Source organism: Danio rerio, chromosome 16 (assembly GCF_049306965.1).
Source record: "Danio rerio strain Tuebingen ecotype United States chromosome 16, GRCz12tu, whole genome shotgun sequence".
NCBI lineage: Eukaryota > Metazoa > Chordata > Actinopteri > Cypriniformes > Danionidae > Danio > Danio rerio.
This window is the reverse complement of record NC_133191.1, coordinates 48,200,646-48,217,451: the sequence shown is the minus strand read 5'-3', so window position 1 is coordinate 48,217,451 and position 16,806 is coordinate 48,200,646. Positions and strand designations below refer to the sequence as shown.

At 36.3% G+C, this 16,806-nt stretch overlaps 1 protein-coding gene and 1 long non-coding RNA gene across 5 annotated transcripts in view; one reads left to right on the top strand and one right to left on the bottom strand.

Moving 5' to 3' along the window:
* Nucleotides 1-6,017: 6,017 nt before the first annotated feature.
* Nucleotides 6,018-16,160, bottom strand: LOC141378310 (uncharacterized). Of its 3 annotated transcripts, none has more exons than XR_012392501.1 (5): nucleotides 15,893-16,160; nucleotides 9,875-10,114; nucleotides 7,882-8,085; nucleotides 7,661-7,782; nucleotides 6,023-7,353 (listed from the first exon to the last, which is right to left on the bottom strand). It is a non-coding gene; the product is annotated as an uncharacterized lncRNA (long non-coding RNA). The 3 variants fall into 3 exon arrangements; XR_012392502.1 differs by having other exon boundaries at nucleotides 7,661-7,747; XR_012392500.1 differs by lacking the exon at nucleotides 7,882-8,085 and having other exon boundaries at nucleotides 6,018-7,353; nucleotides 7,661-7,747; nucleotides 15,893-15,993.
* Nucleotides 16,022-16,806, top strand: part of oxr1a (oxidation resistance 1a) — a 330,299-nt gene continuing 329,514 nt past the window's right edge. For both annotated transcript variants that reach the window (XM_073925233.1, XM_021466735.2), the window contains exon 1: nucleotides 16,022-16,127. The gene's annotated coding sequence lies outside the window, so the exon portion shown is untranslated. The remainder of the gene's footprint in view (nucleotides 16,128-16,806) is intronic.

Genomic DNA, 16,806 nt, shown 5'->3' with positions numbered 1-16,806 from the left:
CGCTTTCAAAACCAACTCCTTGAACCAGAGGAGAAACTCACAGTAAATGGATGAAGGAGAGCTGAAACCACAGCTCTGCGTTAGATTCATTGCGGTAATGAAATGAGAGCAGGCAGATATGGATGATAGATGGCAGTTATTGACGGTACTGTCAGGTATGTCGTGGGTGTCAGATATTTTTACACAGCAGCGTTGAGGCCTGTTTTCCCGAGCTCAGCCTCCTGCAGCTGCTTCTGTCTGGCCTAATTAAACTCTGCGACGACTGATCTCATTAAATTCAAACTCAATCTGACCATTAATATCCAGAGGCTGGAGTCGTTATGTAATCAGCCGGAAAATGTTATTGTTTGTATTGTGGAAGTATGGAGAACTGTGTAGAACTCCAATTAATGTAATCAGCACTGGCCATGCTGCGGTACAGACAGATCTGTATACAGTACCGGCACAATGTAATCACCATTTTACCAGCAAAGAATGTGAAGTGAATAAAGAATAACTGTTGTATTGTTTTCTACATAATTACAGCTTATCAGTCCAATGCATATGAAAAAAAAGGATGTTTATTTTTATTATATATTATATTAATCTAAAAATATATATACATTCATTCATTCATTCATTTTCTTTTCGGCTTAATCTCTATATTAATCTGGGGTCGCCACAGCGGAATGACCCGCCAAATTATCCAGCATGTGTATTTTATGCAACGGATGCCCTTTCAGCTGCAACCCATCTCTGGGAAACATCCATGCACACTCATTCACACTCATACACTACCGACAATTTTGGCTACTCAAACACCTGCACCTCATGTCTTTGGCCTGTGGGGTAAACCGGAGCACCCGGAGCAAACCCACGTGAACATGCAAACTCCACACAAAAACGCCAACTGACCCAGCCAAGGCTTGAACAAGCGACCTTCTTGTTGTGAGGCGACAGCACTACCTACTGCGCCACCCATATATACACAGTTGAAGTCAGAATTATTAGCCCCCCTGTTTATTTTTTCCCCAATTTCTGTTTCTTCTGTTATTTCTATTAAATTACCTTTTTACTCAAACCCAAATATATTAATATCATTAAAACAGACAATTTTCCAGACAGTTTCTTGTGGAGAGAAGATTTTTTTCAGCACATTTCTAAACATAATAGTTTTAATAACTCATTTCTAATAAGTGATTTATTTTATCTTTGACATGATGATAGTAAATAATATTTGACTAGATATTTTTCAAGACACTTCTATACAGCTTAAAGTGACATTTAAAGGCTTAACTATAATTAGGTTAACTAGGCAGGTTAGAGCAATTAGACAGGTTATTGTATAATGGTAGTTTTTTCTGTAGACTATCAAAAAATATATAGTTTAAAGGGGCTAATAATATTGACCTTAAAATGAGTTTTAAAAATTAAAAACTGCTTTTACTCTAGCCAAAATAAAACAAAAAGACTTTCTCCAGTAGAAAAAAAATATTATCAGACATACTGTGAAAATGTCCTTGCTCTGTTAAGGCATCATTTGGGAAATATGATGAGTAGCAGTGCAATGTGGCTGTATATATGGGCACTGGTAGGAGGCGTGCGTTGCCTCAAGGCAGCAGGCCGAGTGCCTTAGTATCCCACCAGTGATGATATACAGCCATATCGCACTGCTAAGAGTGTGATAATGTGTTTATAAAACAGTTCGACGGAACACTCGTGTATATAAAAAAGAAAAATCAAACACAGAAAGACTCAAAAACTCTTTTGTAAGAGGAACTACTTTCTTCCGTCATTCCTTCATATCTGCAGCTTACGGCATAACAGCAGAAACTGTTACTACTTTAAAAATCTCACTTTAGAGCTATTTGAATGATTCTCTAGCATAATGTCTAAAGTGATGATAAAACAGGGGATTTTGTTTACAATTTGAGATCATAAGACTGTACAGCATGAAATGCCATCAGTCTAGAGACATTTCAGTATTTCTCTATTGCAGTCAGGATATCACAATAATTTTACCCTGAAAAAACAAGAGCCAAGGAAATAATAACAGAGTGCTCTGGTATAAATACAGCACTACAACATACAGAAGCGAGAGATCAACTTAGAAAGTCACTTACCTGTTCAGTAATGATTTGTTCACCTGTAGTTTGAACCTTATTATGCAGTCTCTGTCGCCATCTTGTGGCCGATTGTCAAGCATCTTTGCTCTGCTCAGTATGTCAGGCTAATGGCTACCAACGTGCTAAATCTCAAAAATAATTAATATTTAAAATAGCACTAACCTTATAAATAAACTGCATACACTCATTTTTTTACTTGTTCATACTTAATTAAAATGAGCTAAAAAAAAACAACACATTTCTTGAGATTTCATTAGGACAACTCAATTTTTTATGTTCGATCCACATAAATTTGTTAAAAGTGTTAAGTTAACTTAAGTTGTGTTGGGACAATATGTATGAATTGTGCGGAACCCTGCATTTTTTACAGTGTAGCTGCAATCTAAACAACTACAATCTCGCATAAACAAGTCTCAAAAGTACATTATGTTGTCCAACAGCAGCAATATATGTCAAACTGTAGTCCACTGCTTGCCAGATATTAGCAAAAAAAAAAATTAATTCTAATGATACATTTTTCCTCAACTTAAAATACAGCAGCTTTAAGACAAACTCTTAATCCGTCCAGAGAGAACTGATGTCCAGTCTCTTCAACAGAAATTTTACCAGATCTTATAAGAGGATGCATTTTTAATGAACCATTTAAAGGGCATAAACTCTAGAAGGCTAGACACACATCATGAGGGTATAAGAGACCGTCTGCATACTGACGCAGCATGATTATTTCTATAGCCAATACCGCATTTGCATATTCTCATAAATAAAATATTTTAAAGGTCTTGGCTCGTGTTGAGTTGAATTTGCATTAGCATGAGGTTGCAAGTAAATGTCAGACTTTTTTTTAAACAGCAAATACTTGTCTGAATAGTTGCATTTCAATAAAAAGAATAACACAAATTGACATGATAAATTTTGTAGAGCAAACGTGGTCCTGCACTTTAATTTTCCATTATTAACTGGGAAAATACTGAATAGAAAATTAACAATATGTTAAGTCTATGTCTGTTAAGGAATAGTTTAGACTACCTAAAAAAGAAAATTACTTGGTAGTTTACTCACCGTCAAGCTAGTGTATATGAGTTTGTTATGACTGACGTATACAAAACACAGTCGTAGTAGTTTTACATTTCATCCTGGCTCATCCATACTTTGTAACTGTGTTGGATTGTAGCTTTAGTGAAGCTTTTAAAAGCATATAAACCTGTTGTCAAACCAACTCACACCACCAGGGTGATATTGCATTTTATTAAGTAGATCAGTGGCTCTCAAACTTTTTTCACCAAGTACCACCTTAGAAAAAAATTGTCTCACCAAATACCTCCATAAGGACCGGCATTGAAATACAGTAGCATAGTAGACCTAATTAAGCAGCTACAGCTCTGCACATGTAAAAAAGAGGCAGATTAATTCCGATTATTAAAGATATTTATTATTGTCAGCCACTTTAAACATTATAAATAGTTTGAACATTAACACTGCACTGTGCTTACAAGTAAAAAAAAATAAAAAAACGTCAATGTTTAAATTAAAATGTGCTTTTAAAAGATGATAAAAAATGAAAAATAAAAAGTAAAAACCAAACTGCTGTACTTAAATGTAAAGCATTAACATATAGTAGTAGCCTATTCATAAAAATCTGGACATGTTCCTTGGACCTCATAAATATAGGCTATATGTCATCATATTCATATAAACTCGTTTTTATACATTTTGAAACACAGTTGAAGTCAGATATATTAGACCCCCCCCCCCCCCATTTATTAGACCGCTTGATTACTTTGCATTTTGCATTACTTTGCTTGATTACTTTTACTTTTCCCCAATTTCTGTTTAGCTGGGAGAATATTTTTTTCAACACATTTCTAAACATAATAGTTTTAATAACTCATTTCTAATAACTGATTTATTTTATCTTTGACATGATGACGGTAAATAATATTTGACTAGATATTTTTCAAGACACTTCTATACAGCTTAAAGTGACATTTAAAGGTTTAACTATGTTAATTAGGTTAACTAGGCAGGTTAGGGTAATTAGGGAAGTTATTGTTTAACAGTAGACTGTTCTGTAGATTATCAAGAAAAAAATAGTTTAAAAGGGCTAATAATTTTGTCCCTAAAATGGCTTTAAAAAAAATTAAAAACTGCTTTTATTCTAGCCGAAACAAAACAAATAAAACTTTTTCTGGATATATATATATATATATATATATATATATATATATATATATATATATATATATATATATATATATATATATATGTATGTATGTATATATATATATGTATGTGTATGTATATATATATACATATACATCTATATATGCTATATATGCATTTTTCTTTAAAACGAATGCTATGGCGCGGTATGATGATGTCAATGGCTTCTATTTCTTTACGCTCTACCGGCGGACCGCTTCCCGCCATGTGGACAGCTTTACAGGTGTTCCCAGTTTTCCCAGTAGCTTGCCATGCACATTCTTAAGACGCAGAAAGTACTTGACCCCTACGACAGGGTTCGAGTCCGGCGAAAAGCGGTTTTAGTAAGTTGAACAAAAAAAAAGTAAATAACAGGGTGAGAACATGGTAACATCTGAAAATGTGCTAAAATATTAGGCAGCGGTGAGGGCTTTTCTTTTCCTCGATTGCTTTTGAAAACACTATCAGTTGGGTTTAGGGAAGGGGGTGGGTGGAGGCATCGGTCAGTCAGTCATTAGGTCGTCATTGGCCTCTGATGGATTTCCATGACAACAGTAAGTGCGAAGGGCACTCGCGAGAGCTATCCAGGAGTATGTATCAATAATGAACCTGGGTTGACAATCTCAGCTAAAAACCTTTTGTTTTTAATTTTCTACTATAGATTAAAAAGTAACCTCATCTTGCATGTCTAAAAGTTATTTTGAAAATTAAATACAATTTCCATTCCACCAAAATCCTGCGAATCCTTTTTACACCTGAAGAAAGACACGCTGTATATAAAGAACGATTTATTCGCAGTAACACCCTAATCTGAAGCCAGAGCTTTGAATTTCAGCACATGTTTTCCAGCAGCCGCGTGAGATGTAGCTGTAATTGAGATAACATAAGCGCTCATGAAAACCCATTTCCCATTTTGTGCTATCTGCTCATCAGATATGCCAGCTTCACAGGAAACCGTATCGGCGGTGTGGGACTTTTATCTTTGATGGGCATCGCTGGCCTCTGCTGGGCGCTCAAAGCAAACGGCAGGTGCTCATATCTCACCCACCTGATTTCCTGACAATATTAATTCTACACTCAACATGTCTATCCAACGGCTTGGGTGCTTTTCTGCTCAATATTGACTCTCAAATACTCTGTTTGAATGATCTGTAATGAAAAACTGCAAAGCGCTACATCATTCGTACTTTAATTTGTTTATCAGATGTGATCTGAATCATTCACCGACTGAACTCCACAAATGCTGCATGAGATTCCCAAGATGTGAAATCATCAGTGCAAGATCTGTGTCGGTTATTCTTGTATAGAATTGTTTTCTGGCTTTTCTGTCTTCAGAAGAATTTAGCTGTACATTTACACAGTTTGTACAGACAGACAACTGATACACACTCAGAAACCAAGGAACAAAATCTGTCACTGAGGCGGTACCTTTTTAAAAGTCACACTTTTGTACTGTACAAGTGGACATTAGTACCTGTAGGGTTTCCTTTAAGGTTCACTATTATACCTTTAAATTACTATGAGGTACACATTTGTACATTTTTGGTGTACAGTATGTGTCTTAAAGGATCCAGTGACAGATTTTGTACCTTTATTTCTGAGAGTGTATGAGCGGAATACCTCATAAATCTAATGATCTAATGATCAAGTGCTCACATGATCTACTGGGATGAGTTTATCTGCAAAAATATATCCAAAAAGGCAGCAACACCAAAGCTCCAAAAATACCAATTTATTAAATTAAAAAATCTAACACAAAGCGTGTAAATGCAACAAAATATAGCCAAAAAGCCTTTATCCAAACAACTAATTAAACATTAAAGAAAAGGATGAATATCAAACTCTTATTTAAAGCTCTTGGAGATGACGTATCTAGAGGGAAACAGATCCCCACCATACCCCTGCCCCCCACATGTACTTAACAACTTTAATCCCTATGTGTTGTAGAGTGAAGACAATGTCTCAAAACAGAAAAATGCTGCACAATCGGACTTCTAGGATCATGATGTCAAATCAATGTGGAGCATGAATGTTCAGAAATACGCATTTTTAAAGGTATACTTGTCTTACCAACATAGCATAAACCACACAGGCATCGCAACATACACAGTTGAAACCAGAAGTTTACATACACTCTAAAAAAAAGAAACAAAATGTCTGAAATGTCTTAAAATGTCTTAAAAATGTCTGATGGTAAATCATACTAAAGGTTTACTATTTTAGTTCCATTAGGAGTGCCTAAATGATTTACACTTGCTAAATGCCACAATAATGAGAGAATTGTTTTTTGAGATTTTTTATCAATTTCTAGACAGTCAAAAGTTTACATACATTTCCTTAGTATTTTTTTAGCTTTGCTTTTAAACTGTATAACTTTGGTCAAATGTTTTTGGTATGCTTCCATAAGCTTCTCACAATAGTTTGATGGAGTTTTGGCCCGTTACTCTTGACAGAATTGGTGTTACTCAGTCAGATTTGTAGGCTGTCTTGCTCGCACCAGCATTTTCAACCCTGCCCACAAATTTTCTATAGGATTGAGCTCAGGGCTTTGTGATGGCCATTCCAAAACATTCAATCTGTTGTCCTTTAAGCACATTTTAACTAATTTGGCAGTATGCTTAGGGTCATGGTCTGTTTAGAAGACCCATTTGTTGCCAAGTTTTAATTTCCTGGCTGATGTCTTGAGAAGTTGCTTCAGTATTTATACATAATGTTCTTTCTTCATGATGCCATCTATGCTGTGAAGTGGACCAGTCCCTCCTGCAGCAAAACAGCCTCACAACATGATACTGCCGCCTCCATACTTCACAGTTGGGATGGTGTTCCTAGGCTTGTAAGCTTTCCCCTTTGTCCCCCAAATGTAACACTGGTCATTATGGCCAAACAGTTCAATCTTAGTTCCATCAGACCACAGGTGTGTGAAAGAGTGTGTATGGATGTTTCCCAGTGTTGGATTGTGGCTGGAAGGGCATCTGCTGCGTAAAACATATGCTGGATAGGTTGGTGGTTCATTCCGCTGTGGCGACCCCTGATTAATAAAGGGACTAAGCTGAAAAGAAAATGAATGAGTGAAAAAATAATTAAAATGTTTTCATTTCAGGCAAACTCCTGATCAATCAATGAATGTCATATTTTTTTTAATGTTTCATTTTAAATTGACAAGATTTTTTATTTATTTTTTTTAAATGTAGTCATATTACATGAATTTTCCTCATTTAAAATGACCTAAAATTGCCATATCAATTTTAGGTCCAGAAAGTGCCATCCAGAAAGTGCCATCAATTTGCTCTCTTTCTGGAAAGCGTTTAAATAACCATTTGTGCCGCATTCATGGTAGTTCACCTGCAAACACACACCTGTTCATTTTGATAATAGATGTCACACGTCTCTGTAGGTGAGAATGGCTCATCAAAATTCACCTCACGGGGACTGAAGTGTTTTATCTGCTTCAGGGAACACATAAACAATGTGAAAATTGCTGGAAATAAAGCATACAAAACAACTTCAGTGCTAGCAATCTCCAGGAAATGTACAGTTTCTCTTAGCAAACTATTATCACATTCATGAGGATGCTGACATTTGTGAATATGTTGCCCTTTCTGATGCAAATAGCGACTTTTCTTGCTTTCTTCCCTAATATGTGGCTCGTGTGTCTGCTTCTGTATCTGACCGACATGTGGAAGAAACATCTGATGGTCTGTGCTGAAGGTCATCAGCTCCTGCGGCTGCGTCTCAATCCTGCTGTTCTGCTGTCAGTCTTTCATTCAGATAATGATGACCTCTTAGACATCAGCATGTGTAGATAAAAGAAGATAAAGAGCTTGGAGTTTTGTTACCAGCCTTGGTAGCTGTACACATATTACTATAAGGTTTTCTGTATTCAGAGTGCACTTAAAGTGTCTTTTAAAAAGCCAATTTTAATAAATTCTGTTATAAAACATAGTTGTGGTTCTACTGATTGGTGGTGGTGGAGTAAATTACTCTGGAAAATACACCTGTGACCTCATTACTTCTCTATTACTGTGCCACTACTGCTGTATGTTGCTCTGTTCATTCTATGAACCAAAACCAAAAGAATACCCCAACAAACATTTGTATGGAGTGTTGTTTTTAGAAATGTGGGAATATTAAAATATATATTATTTCATCAAATTTTCTTTAAAGGGGAGGTCCATTACAATATCATATTTAAAACATTATTAATGATAATAATAATAATAATTCTTAACATTTATATAGCGCTTTTCTGGGCACTCAAAGCGCTTTACACTCAATGGGGGGAATCTCCTTATTCATCACCAGTGAGCAGCATTCATCTGGATGACGCAATGGCAACCATTTTGCGCCAGAGCGCACACCAGCTGATTGATGGAGTGGAGACAGAGCTATGAAGCCAGTTATGATTTGGGGAGGGTTAGGAGGCCATGATGGACAGAGGCCAGTGGGCAAATTTGGCCAGGATGGGGTGAAGCCCCAATACTCTTTTTTTCAAAGGACATCCTGGGATTTTTAATGACCACAGAGAGTCAGGACCTCGGTTTAACATCTCATCCAAAAGACGGCGGTTACTGAGCAGTATAAAGTCCCAAAGTTTGGGGACTAATTCTCTAATTCTCATTCACACACATACATACACGTGCTCGCCTGCTTGGGGTCGGGAGCGATATTGTTAGACCGCCTGCTCCCATCCAAATTTAAACCAGTTACCAACCGCTCCCACGCTTTATTCGGAAATTTATTCCCGCGCCGCACAAAATCTGGTCGGGTCCCGCGGCTTAAACTAAGCTAGACCTCTAGTTTAAATACAGCATTTTAATGTCTTCTTTTGCACTATTTGCTGGATTCGCTTGTCGGATGGGCATCCTCTAATGGTAAACATTTATTAGTTTTATCTTTCATAATCACACTTCATATAATCAGTGTAGAAACATGGTTGACATTCTTCCTTTATGCATGTCATCAGAGGGGGAAAGCCCCGCCCATTATTGACAATCCCTTCTTCATTAGCATATAGACAGCCCTGAGTGAGAAGCTTCACCCACTTTTGAAAAAATTACTGGAAGCACAATCTCATTTTAATTTAAACTGACAGTTACCAAAATGCCACAATTTGCATCAGAGCCTAAAAGTAGCAAGTTTCAAAGAGTTAGAAAAAATTATTTGTGTGGTATTTTGAGCTGAAACTTCACATACACTAGTGACATCAGAGACTAAAAGGTAACAAAATAGCTCCCCTTTAACACATGCATGACACTTGCTTTAAAACTTCTCTCTCGTACAACATACTACAATACAGTTTACTATAGTAAGACTTAAAGTATACTACAATTTTTATTACAGCTTATTGACCTTACATACGAGCAGTTTACTGTCTAGTTTACCTTTTTGACCCGCCTTCATATTACCTATACAGTATTGTCAAAAAGTATATATTTTTCCAAAACAAGCACTTGTGTATTCAGATATCATGTACTGTAGATGTAGAGAGTGTGTGTGTGCATGCATGTGTGTATCTGCGCGCTTGTGTATGGATGTGTATGTGTGTAGATGATGCAAACACAATTCATCACCAGTTCAAATCTCTCTCTCCGTCTCCCCACTGACTCTCTGACTTATTTATGAAAGCCCACCAGGGTGTTCATGGGAAGGCATCAGAGGCATCCGTCACAGGCCTCAAGTCTCCACCAGTGCCCATTGATTTCCAGCTCTCGCAGCGGACACTCGTCATCCATCAATATGGTAACAGGACTTCATTTCTGCTGGGAGACCCACACTTTTGACTTCAGCAGCTGAGGACAAGAAAACGACATCTGGAAAACATTTAGAATAAACAGAATGTAATTGATTTCATATTGCAGTACATTGCAATAGGCAGTGTGAATGTTCTCATTAATTTGTTAACTGCAACAATCAAATTTTGTATATTAGTTTGCATACTTTGATTAATATCATTGTATTCAAATATTTTTTAAATAACATTTCAAAACTCCTCCGTGGTTCATTGTTGTTGTTTTTTTTTCAGATAGGCCTTTGTAAATTGAAAGTTCTAAATGGCTGGGAACGGTCTAATTTAGTTGTGTTGTATATACCTGAATTGTTAAAGCTTTTGTTTGTTTTATATTGGACTGAAGGTGCAGTATGTAAGTTTGAAAACTAGTGGTTGAACTAGGTATTGCATTCCTGGATCAAAAAAAATGCAGGAGTAGGTTGCCAGATTGACGACCAACAGGAGCGACTCTCGAGCGTAACAGCTGAGTTAAATTGTGCTCTAAATAAAAGCAGAGATACCCAATAGAAGGTGTATTTTCCATATTAAAATGAGTTTTTGTTCTAACCAACAACTCGAATTGATTTCTTAGAAACGTGATCTATTTCTCACAGGTGAACAACAGGATGAACTGACAATGATCACCTCATGTGCGTTTTTCAGAGTAAAATGCTAATAATGTGAGTTTGAATGCCATTTTCCATGACATTTATTGCCACAACATTGAAAGCAGCAGCAGATAGTTCACCTCAGATCTTGAAAATAAAATAAACCATTTGACATTGAACTTAAGAACTGTGATTCAGTGCAAACCAACACATATGAGTGATTCAGCATCTACATTTAATAATGTTAAAAAAGTTTATTGGATTATAACCCTTACCATTTCGTGAGTTAGTGCAAATTCTGTGTTTCTATACAGCTGTATTTTAATTTGTCGTGTTTCATCTGGTTTAAACAGCCAAATTGCTTACTACTGCAAATCTCATCAAACATCTCTGCTCACCTAATGGGTATGCTCATAAAACTTATATCATTTGCTAATTAATAACCTCATGTGGAACTCTGAATCTGCGTCTCATTTTGGAGTCTGCTACTGTCTACCGGAGATCGCATTTCGGTCACGGGCGCATGCTTTCAGAATCTTTTTGAATGAATGAATGAAATCTGCTGTTTTCTAGCAAGGCAATCTAGGCTGCTGAAAAATAATTGGCTAAAGTGGCAGTGGGCGGGTTAAAAAACCAAAACAAAGACAGCGTTTCGGCACGTAACAGGCATTTATTAAAGCAGAATATCTGACTTCAGCATTGTTTTTCAAACAAAAACGTTCACTTTTCATGTTTCTTAAATATCTGCAAACATATTATGGTATTTTTATGCTTTAGAAGCATCACAAATGTACATACAGCACCTTTAAAAATAAGAGTTTTTGAAAAGTTGCTAATTTAAAAAAATGTTTAAAAAAGTTTTAATGTAATTAATCAATTTGAGATTTAATAATTTAATAATAATGTTCCAATCTTGTAAACACAGCATCTTTTATGATGCATCTTTCAGTACCAACTGCATACTGTAAGAATGCTGACCTTGATAAGACAACATTGAGATCTGGCATTCAGTTATAGAAACAGATCAGTTTAATGCGGTTTCATCTTCTCTTCGATCTCAGCTCTGAACAGTGAATGTATTGAATAGTGCCAGAACCGATTCAATTACAGCCTTAAAACAATTTGTATAACATCTCTAAAAGCCAGATTCATGTCAGGAAAAGCATAAAGGGAAAAAAACCTTGAAACAAGTCATGTTGACTAGCTCTATTCATCTCCATGAAAACCGCAGTTTGCAGCATATAAAGATTAATTCATTTTTAATATATACTAATATACTGTAGGTAAATGATGAACAGAATTTAAGGGGTTTTTAAGGACACTACAGTATCGTAAGCGCGCAGGTCTTTCAGCAGACTGTTTTGACTTGGTATGTGTACAGTGTGTTGGCGCCTTTAGTAATTCTGAAAGGATCTGTTTAGTCAGTATAGTGATATGTGGTCATGTCAAGTGGTTATTGGTATGCCCATGTGGTTCTAATCAGTAACTTGTTGTTAATGTGAGCGCTAAAAAACTTAATTGAACCTTTTTAATTTTTCTACCAGCCTGATCTCATGAGAAAATGCACGTATTTTACATTTTGTTAGTTTGGTTGCGAATTCGTGGGAATTCGTACTAGTCCAGTTGTACAAAAATTTACGATTTTAAAAAGGAGGCATGGCGCCCAACCCCACCCCATAACCCAACCATCATTGGGGGATGAGCAAATCGTACTAGATTGTAAGATCGTATTTACTTGTTGTATTTTTTTATTTTGTCAGTTTAGTGGCTAATTCGTAGGAATTCGCATGAGTTCAGTTGTATGAAAATGTACAATTTTAAAAAGGAGACGTGGCACCAAACGCCGCCCCTAAACTCAACCCTCATTGGGGGATAAGCAAATCGTACTAGATTGTACAAACGAAATCGTACGAATTCAAACAAATTAGCCACTAAATCAAAAAGTTACGAATTGCCATGAGATAGTGTTGTTTCTACACATTCTGCACACTGTAAATGCTAAAACCTTTTGTTTTGTTTTTATTTATGTGCATGAATTTATGAAATATGGACTTACATTATTTGGTTATTATGTGTCCATTTAGATCAGGGGTGTCCAAACTCGGTCCTGGAGGGCCAATTAGCTACAACCCTAATCGGACACACCTGAACCAGCTAATTAAGCTTATACTAGATATACTAGAAACTTCCTGGCAGGTGTGTTGAAGCAAGTTGGAGCTAAACTCAGCAGGACACCAACCCTCCAGGACCGGGTTTGGATACCGCTGATTTAGATTCTCCCAATGTTTATTTTTTTCCGAAGGAATCATTTATTTAATTTGAAACATTCTTGCAGAAAAGACTTATGATATTCATACTGAGTGGTGGAAAGAGTACTGGAAAATCATACTCTAGTAAAAGTAGTTTAAAGTATCTTGGACACTTTTAATGCTTCTAAACCAGGGGTGGCCAACCCTGTTCCTGAAGAGCCACCTTCCTGCAGATTTCAGTTCCAACCCATATTAAACACACCTTAACCAATTAATTAGGACCTGAACACCACGTGATAATTACAGGCAGGTGTGTTTGATATGGGTTGCAACTGAAATCTGCAGGAAGGTGGCTCTCCAGCAGGCCCGGATTGGCTAATCGGGAGGACCGGGAGAATTCCCGGTGGGGCCGGTCCGTTTTTTGGCCGCGAGGGCCGGTGTCCCTAGCTCCAGAATCTGTTGCTCTCAGCAGTCACACTTTTTAAATTTATTTATTTATTTACTTGACCACAGTCTTTTTATTCATTATTTTACCGCAGCTCTACTCTTTTTATCTTTTTTTCTCGCAGCTCAGTGAGCAAGATGCAGCCTGCAAGTTAATGATGATACAACATTGATGAGTCATAACACTATAAACAGCAGTTGTGGTTCAGTGGATTGTACGTTAATTTACGACGCGGCAGACCCGGGTTCGATCCATGTCTGAGTAATTTTTTTTTTTTTTTCATTTTTATTGTTAAGACATATAAGATTGTTAGGGTTGTTGAACATTTGAAGTTCTAAAGCAGCTGTTTTCTCAAAAAAGACGTGATAGTGTCATTAGAAACTGATTTGGAAATGACCTTATTTTAATATAGTCAGTCGTGAACTGAGGTGGGCCGGTCTGAGGCTTGAAACTCCAGGGCTGAAAAGGAGTCCCACTCCGGCCCTGCTCTACAGGAACAGGGTTGGCCACCCCTGTTCTAAACAGTTTGCTGCATGTCTTAAGCTAGTTAAGTATGATGCAATTTACTTTCTATTTGCAATTTGATTGGACAGGAATCACATATTGACATATTCCTTTACAAAACTGAATGACATATACCTTTACAGAAAAACTCGCAGAAATCATCTACCCAGGTGGCAAAGAATTTTGGCCCAGATTTGGCATAAATCTGGCATTCATCCAGCTGTGGCATACAGCATGTGGGCCAAACTGGTTTGACAGAGGTGGCGCCGTCTTTAAGGCTGCACACAATACTTGGGCCAGAAGTAAATTTTATTTGGCCCAGATGTTAATAATTAATACGCGGTCCTATCTTGACCCACATTTAAAATACATTTTTATTATATTCAAATAAAGAAAAAAATTCTACCAATCAGGTTGCTTCAAGAAAAAACACACTGATATCAGGCCTAAAGAGCAATGCTTCATGTGTTTATCAATTTCATTGCAGTTTTGACACACCAACATATCTGGCCCAGTTATGGGTTATTAACTTGGCTGAGATTTGGCCCAGATATGGGCTATCCAGTCATGTACATTAACTCACTGCGGCATATGGGCCAAGCAAAATCTGATTGTGTGGACCAGAGCTGGGCCAGACATCTTTTGCTATGTGGGTATCAATCCATTTTAGCAAAATTTGGGATAAAATCACTTTTAATTCACTGTATTTACCTGATTCAACTCATCAAGGCATTTAAGACTATTAGAAACTACTGTTAAGCAGGTGTGGGTTGGAGCTAAACTGTGCAGAGCACGTGGCTCTCCAGGAATTAAGTTGGAGAATATTGCTGTACACCAGGGGTGTCCAAACTTGGTATATATATTGAAAAGGGGAAAAACAATAAATCGTTGTATGAATGCTGTAATGTTTTAATAAGTTTCCAGTAAAAATGCGTGGAAGAACGCAACATTTCTCAGAGGGCACGTTCTGTTTTCTCGAGGTCTCCCGAGTTCGTTCTTCCGAGTTAACATTTACATTTTTTTTTTCTTATTGCTATTGAAAATGCTTGAACAGTAACAGAAAGGCATTAATACTTTTTAGAATTACTCAAAGACTGAAATAACAATCAATTTACGTACATTCACGATCTTTCCATCTTCAGTAATGATACAACATTTTTAAATAAACAAAAATATCAAACATTAACAATAAAAAAATAAATGATAAATAAAATTAAGTAGCAGGGGAGTTTAAGTTCTCAAAAAATGAAACCAAAATCCTCCAATGATGACTATAAATATCTTGCTTTTTGGCTTTTTATCTCTCTTAATTTTTTCAAATATATCGTAAATTCTTCTTTAAACACCACTAGTCTGATTTCTGAATAATTTACATTTATAAATATAGTTTGAATGATGACAACAAATTATTTCTTATATAAGATATCCTTTTATCCTTAAGTATTAGGCCAAACTTAATAATTTCCTATGAGAAGGCAAGTCTTATAGATATTTTCTGTTATATCCAAACTAATACTTTGTCCCAAAATCGTTGTAACTCAATACATTGGAAAAACAAGTGTTCGATTGTTTCAATATCTAAATTACAAAAGTGGCATACAGTTATCTTCTGAGGTAACTTGGCAAGATCGGTCCCCACAAGAACGCAGACAATGGACTCGCAAATTGAAAAACAGCCCCAGAAAGAGCTTTATTAGCTGGTTCAGGTGTGTCTAATTGCGGTTGGAACTATGCAGGACACCGAGTTTGGGCAGACCCTGCTAAATAACATAATTATTCTGACTTGTTCTGGAGTTATACTAAATTTGATTATATTTTACATGATTGAAGTTCTTGATGCCAAATGTTTGAAACATAATGGATAGATACAAAGAATAAAGATTTAAAATGACAATATGCTCATGTTTTGAAGCTGCACTATTATTCCTAAAAGAGTATTTTAATATGGCATCAAATGATTCCATTCGTCTAAATATCTAAACTGACAACAATATTATATATATAAAACTACTGACCTGCTGGTTGAAAGAAACATTCATTCACTGCATATGTGTCATCTTAACTGATTTGGTATGACCCATCGCCCCCCCTGTCTCGGTGGTTCAGTCTGTATTCAGAAGGTCAGATTACTGTGCGTGTGCCTCATCCTGCGCACAGATGCGCGTTTACTGTGAGCGACTGCAGAAACTCATCACAAACATCCCTGCACGACAGACCCGGGACATGGAGAGAGGCTCAGACTGAGATTCAGTGAGTTATTTCTACCTTAGTTCTCTCTTCTCTGACTGATGCATGTTAAGGGAAGATGCGGCATCACTTGCTCACTGACACAAGGAAAGTCTGTGAACACCTGGATGAGGCGAGAGTTCATGCGTGAAGATATTGATGTATGAAGTGGTCAGACTGATGGATTTATTGTGTTGTGGGTCTTGCCTGATGTTAGATATTGGACAATCAGGATCAGAAATGGCTGTTTTTGTTGTTTGGGTTGAATTATTGCAATGTACTCCTACAAGTTTTACTGGTGTTGGAACTTAATGTTAGATAACTGTGTAAATTTCTGTGTAAAACATATGCTGGATAAGTTAGTGGTTCATTCCGCTGTGGCTACCCCAGATTAATAAAGGGACTAAGCCGAAAAGAAAACGAATGAATGAATGGATGGATGGATGGATGGATGGATAAATAGATATTGATGTAAACGTAATTTAAGATTAAAAAATGTTTAGGTTTAATTAAAGTTATACTGTAAATACTCTGATGTTGAAAATTCAAATAAATTCATAATTCAAATTATATATTAATTTTTTTTGTTTTGTATTTGAATATTTAATTTTATATATTATTTAATATGATATATTATGATTTATAATTGTGTTTTGTGTAAAAATGATTATTCTATTCTGTAAATTGCTGTACTGACTACTAA